General features: G+C 36.3%; 1 long non-coding RNA gene across 1 annotated transcript; it reads left to right on the forward strand.

Annotated features, from left to right (window-relative positions):
• The first annotated feature begins 2,462 nt into the window (after positions 1-2,462).
• On the forward strand, positions 2,463-5,159 carry LOC145524098 (uncharacterized). Its single transcript, XR_014067175.1, has 2 exons — positions 2,463-3,112; positions 3,661-5,159. It is a non-coding gene; the product is annotated as an uncharacterized LOC145524098 (long non-coding RNA).
• Positions 5,160-6,469: the final 1,310 nt, after the last annotated feature.

A 6,469-nucleotide genomic window follows, 5' to 3' on the forward strand; every position in this document is an offset into this window, starting at 1 on the left:
TAAGTGTGTCAAAATTAAGAAAGCTCTTGATATTAATATTTAGATGTGGATTAATTGAATAATTGCTGAATGAATCAGAATATGTCCTACCTTGTGCTTTATTTAGGTTTTTATATAAGAAATACTACTACTGCTGCTGCTACTACCACTGCTACTTATAATGACAATATAGCTAATGTCAATGGGATGCCCACTAACTTCCAGGTAGTGTTGCTTATATACATTATTTTGTTTAATTCTCATCCTCAAACCCAGGAATTATATACTACTATTATTTACCTTCTAATAGATGATAAAACCAAGGCATAAAAATATTAAGAAATTTAACATTAATAAGAGACTAAGTAGGGTATTCTAAACTATGAGGCCCTGTTATATTATAATGTCATTCACGGATACTCTGTCAGACTCAAAGTGATCTTTAATGTCGGTAACAAATTCTAGTAGGACGTATTAGAGCAATATCTATTAATGAGGACTTCCAGCTTTATCTTCCTATGTATAGATATTTGTCTCTTTAGATAATAGGGCTTCAGCATACCAGAATTTCTGGTAAATACCAGCTGCAGCAACAACAACTGTAGTGTCTCAGGACAACACTTTATCACAAGAACACTCGACAATTAAGATTAGGTTAAAATAACATTCATACATAGAATTATTTACAATATTTCTGCACATTTTAGTTGGTAAAATCTTTCTGTCAAATTTGACAAATGTATGGCTCCAGAATTCCAAAAATCTAGGACAAGGGGAGCACACTCTCAGGACACGCTGAGACAGCTAGAGCCACAGAACAAATGTTCTTAGTGAGTGGCTCTTCCAGATGAGAATACTCCGGGGTGAAATGTGTGAGGACAAGTGGAAAGGCCAAGGTGGTCCCAAGAGTTGTCACACACAACCATTTTACAGATGATAAAACTGAGACCTATAAAGAGGTCACATATATTGTTACTAAGGCAGGCCTTTTATTTCTCAATGTAGGGTTTTTTCCATATTTCTATGTGACCTAGAGATGTGGCTGTATAGTGCAGAAAAGTGCATGTGAGACCAAAAAATTATTCTTTTTGGCTGTCAGCATCAAATAAGTAAAAACTTGAGTTTCTGGGATTCCAAATGATTGTCTGGATTCTGTTCAGTTGTGCTAACTAGACCAGATTTTTTGGGGTCAGTCTCATTTGGCTTTGTTCAGCTACACATGACCTCAGTATAAAACAGGGCCAAATGAAAGAATATGCTTTTCCTTAATCCACATTTTCTACTTGGTGAACAAATGAAGGGCTTCACCCTCAGGGTCACAATGACAACTTTCTCCAATTTTCTCAGCAGTAGTTGAAAATTATCTTGTCAGCATCATTGTCTGCTTTAACAGGTGCTGGGAGGGGGACAAGCAACCACAGGTGTAGGGCATAGAAAAGTCATCTGAAAAAACTGTCCCTAAAAAGTCCAAGTTTCTTGTCAACTGATAATGCCGCTGGCCTAAACCAACATCACCAGCCCAAGCCCCTTCCTTTTACAACCTCTCGTATACTTCCATCCCCTCAATTCCAGTGTTTCTCAAGCATTAGTGAGTGTATGAATCACCTGAACCTTATTAAGCGGTAGATTATTCATTCAATAGGATTGTGCTGGAAGGCCACATTTCTAACCCATTGCTAGAGGAAGCCAGTGGCTACCGGTGTGCAGATCACACATTGGAGTGATAAGGCTCTATTTCTACTTTTATGATTGATAGTTGAGAGGAATGAAGGTAGATTTTGTAGGAAGAGAAAAGACAATTAATTTTTTTCTCCTTTTCCTGCACACTTCACAGTGAAACAGTTGTTTCATTTCTTTGCCCACCATGAGAATCTTCAACTGGGACAGCTGAAGCAGACTTGGAGGTATACAGTCTATCTTTGTATACAGTTACCTATCTCTTTTGTAGTAATATAGGGAGAACATTTCTCCAAGAAACTTTGTTTATTTTTCATAGCAATAACTCATTAAATTAATGTGATTTTGTATGTTTATTTTAAAAACAAATGGGGGCAAAGTTATTTTCACCAAGACTTAATCTGAATTGGGATGGAATTAAAATCAGTGGTGTTCTAGTCAAAGTTTTAACCAGCTCTCCAGAAAGAAAAAAAAAAAGAAAACAAAGCCCTTGTGCTGTGCTTAGTCGCTCAGTCATGTCCAACTCTTTGCGACTCGATGGGCTGCAGCTCTCCAGGCTCCTCTGTTGATGGGATTCTCCAGGCAAGAATACTGGAGTAGGTTGCCATGTCCTCCTCCAAGGGATCTTCCTATCCTGGGAATCCAAGCCACGTCTCCCGCATTGCAGGCGGATTCTTTACCATCTGAACCACCAGGGAAAGCCAACAAAGCCCCTAATGTGTAGCATTTACCCATTTCTGTGGAACAAATACCACCACCGTGGTTACCAATATGAGGTCACCAGATACAAGACCAGGGGGACATTCATACGAAAGCCTTCAGAACTGACATAGGAGTCACTAAGAGGCTCTGCAGAAGCAGAGAGTTGAAGCTGAAGTTGAAGGATGGCATAACTCAAGGAAAATTACCAAGGATAAAGAATGCTGATGATCGTCTTCTGTAGAATTTTATATCTATATTAAGTCTTCTGTTGAATTTATCTTTGTCTCATAGTTAATTTTGGATTTGTTCCCCAGACATTAGATCATAAGTCATGTTCTAAATGTCTTTGGTCCTTTATAGTAAATGATTTTTAAAAATAGATGTTGAACTACAAAAGAAGGGGAGCATAAAAATTGACTCCATTAAACTCTTTTTGAAGAAAGAAAAAGACTAAGTTTACAGATACAATTTTTACTGAAAAAAAAATAAGAGGATTGATAGAGTAAATCTCTGTGACTGTGACTTTTAGGGAGAATAGACAGTATTTCCTAAGTTGTGGCTATTGTAAGGAAATTTCTGAGACTAAATATAATTTTATCTAAAGTTGTGAAGCAGCCTTCCAGATTTAAGTTGGAAGAAAGGTGAATGATAGAATCCTGAGAGGCACGAGGTAGTTAAGCATTTGCTTATGAGAAGAGAGATTAAGTCTAGTTGAGGAAGCAGAAAACAGAGGCAATGGAGCCTACACTGGAAGGTAAGGAATAGAATTATACAAGGATTTCTCTTCACATAATTTAAACTCTTAGACAATTAAAACAAAAAATCAAGAGACTATGAAGAATCATTAAACAGTGATGTTTAAGTAGAACTCAGAGACATGCATACCTAAAAATATGGAAATAAATAGAAAATTTCTGGGTAGAATAGCTTTAAAATGAAATAACAAAATTATATATTAAACTTTATAAAGTTGAATGTTTTAGTGAACTGTAGACTTGTCAGTGATCTACCTATATATGTTTCCTACCTTCACACACACACGCACACACACACACAAAAACACACACACACAGACACTAATGCCTTATCATTTTTAGTGACTTCTTGAGAATGTTGAGACTTGGCTGATTTATTACAAAAGATAACTGGAAATGTTATCTAATGTTGAGGTCAAGGCTATGATTAAAGAGTCTATTTGATAATAAGCCTGTTTGTTTTATCACAATATCCAAGCAGATGCAGATGTCATTATTTTAGAATGTAAATTATAGCTTTGAATAATCTATTTTCTCTCATATTCAGCACCTCACTGTTTAGCACAGGATACAAATGGAAAAATAGGTATGTGACATTTTTTAGAAGTAAAAGTATTTGCACTGTTATTATCATTGTACTACACTTACAATTATATAGTTTAATGTATCTAACATCTGCTTCTCTAATAATAGGTATGCAGAGGTACAGGTTTAGATCTGTCTTAAGAAAAGTGACTAAAATATTTTCTTAGCTAATGAATGGATAACAATACTCTCAATTTATCACTTGTGCAAATTTATCTTTGGACACTGTATTCAGATTACCCTCAAAAGTGCATTTAAGTATCAGATACTACCTAAATGTCAGAGGGAGAAAAACTAGACGACTCTTGGCAGTCTGGAAGAGCAATGTTGTCAAAGGTCATCAAGTCTGACAAAACAGCCCTCATTAACAGAGTCTGTCAGCACCTCCATTTGGAAGTAATTTGGATATTTGCAGTGACCCCATCAGTTCTGACTGGTTGGGCAGTGACCTTGGCCAGGGTAAAACCTGCTCAGTGTAGCTCAGATAATGCACTATAGGTGGAATCCAGGATGACAGATGGCAGCGGGGTCAGTGAAGAGGAACTTGTCCATCACTGCCATCGAAGATGAAGCCACTCAACAGAGTAGTTCAACTGACACAGAGGCTGTGGTTTGCATATGCCACAAGAGAATTGCCCAAGTTCCTTTATTTTCAAAGAAATGCTATAGTCTCATGATCTCGGAGTGCATGAGACTGATGAATAAGTAAGCAAGAAAGCCTAGCTGTTGGAGTTTAGCAATAGACTAGACATTTCAAAATTTGGACTTTTACTCGGTAACCAAGGTCTGAAAAGTCTTGCTGACTATATATTGTGGTTAACTTTCTGACCAAAAACTAGTTTCTATGATATCTTTCTTCATTCTTAGTAACAAACTTGGTTAGTAAGAGTAATCTTATCCTTCTAGTGGACACATTCCTTCCTTTCACCTCTCTTACATGCCACAGAATCAATATGAAATATAAATTTGATAATAGAGTAAATTAAGCATTCCAAGTGTTAGACTAATGTTAAGGCTATAAAAGCAATTATATTCTGGCAATAATTAACCTTTGATAAAACAATTTGGATCTGTTTTTGTAGTTTCAGTAGCATTTTTTGAAAAACTAGGAATGGATATGATATTGAGTGACAAGTAGCATAGCATTTTGATTCTGGGCTCTGAATCTCTACCATTCAAAAAAACACAAGACCCAAGACTGATAGGCAAAGGACCTAATAGAAACACATGAACACCCAAGTAGTATGACACGATGAATTAGTAAGAAAATACACCCAACTTTCAACCACTCATGTGACATTTAACAATCTTGAAAAAAATCTTTTAAAGACCTTTTCTACACACTGACTGCTGACCTCAGGAGTTTATACTAAATCTTCATCATTGGCTTCTTCCTTGTAATGTTTTTGGACCAAACAGCTAACCAGTCAGCTCCAACCAAAAATGAATAAAAAACAAAAAGTGAATTTATTTCAAATAATAATAAAGTATTAAAACTCTAATAAAACTGATAGACACTATAGTTAAATTGATTTCCTGCCTTCTGGATTACTTAATGTCCATATCTAGTATGTAGACGTGCCTCCCTGAACCCTACTTAATAATTAGACATCATGTCCCCTATTTATCCTAGTATAAAAAGGAGCTTGCTTTCAGGCAAAATACTATCCTGACCACCCAGACCCTAATATATAGACATTTATGCTTTTGTTATCAATTTAAGTTTTTCATTTGGTCATTTTATATATAACAGATAAAATCATCCAAATGGCTTTTAAGATAATGCATTATTTTCACTGAAACACTTTGCCTAACTGAATTTGAGATCCTCCCATTTGGGTAGAGCAGCTTTTATAAAAATTGCCTCAACCAGGCTCATTGCAGCTAAATTTATACCACCTGTTTTAATGTGCTATTGTCATGACCGATAGACTGCATTAAGTAATTAAGAGGCAGGCCACATAGTGTCATTTGCTATAACTGAATCTGCGAATTCAATCAATAACCACCTGACAGTGCCTAGGACTACAGAATTAGGGCAAAACCTGCTGAGGCAAGTCTTGGGTGGACCAAATGGGGGGTGAATTAATTTGCAACACCATTATGCAGTTTTCAGTCTCATTTTAATTAGTCATAAAACATAGTATAACCCACGTTGTTAACAAAACCATCCAAGACAGATTCTGCTTTGCCTTAGAAAAGATTCAAAACAGAGCTCAAGATAAAATCAAATAGCCAGTTGAGCCGAAGAAGAAAAGACATTAATCTTATCTGCTTTTCTAAGGCATGGTTTATCTCCTGAAGAAGGGCTGAACCTTGTGATTGCTGCAAGCTTTCTTATTTTCTGCAGACTAAAAAAGAAAAGAAATAAAAAATAGCCATTATTTAATAAGTGTAAACACAATTTATTTTATGTGAGTTTTTATAGGTCTTCTAGTGAAAGGGCCAGGCAGCTGTTGTTTGCTGAATTGTCATTTGTTGGGTTAAAAGTTCGTCCTACTCATCCAGAGTATGGTCACTGCTCAGGAATCAGATGAACACACCAGAGCTACATGTTATATGGATCATAGAATTTGTTTTGGATCAGTTTCCTTCCAGATGCTAAAATCTGGTGTATTTGTTAAGAACTGGCTTAAGCCTTGCTTCACTTGAGTTCAGCTAAAATAGATGAATTGAATGGGCCCCATCACAACACACATGTCTCCTCCAAACTGAAGTGATATAGGGTCTTGATGGCAGTTGGTGACCACTGGGTGGATTTGTATTCACTC

This window comes from Giraffa tippelskirchi, chromosome 10, assembly GCF_054371585.1.
Source record: "Giraffa tippelskirchi isolate mGirTip1 chromosome 10, T2T-mGirTip1v1.2.pri, whole genome shotgun sequence".
Taxonomy (NCBI): domain Eukaryota; kingdom Metazoa; phylum Chordata; class Mammalia; order Artiodactyla; family Giraffidae; genus Giraffa; species Giraffa tippelskirchi.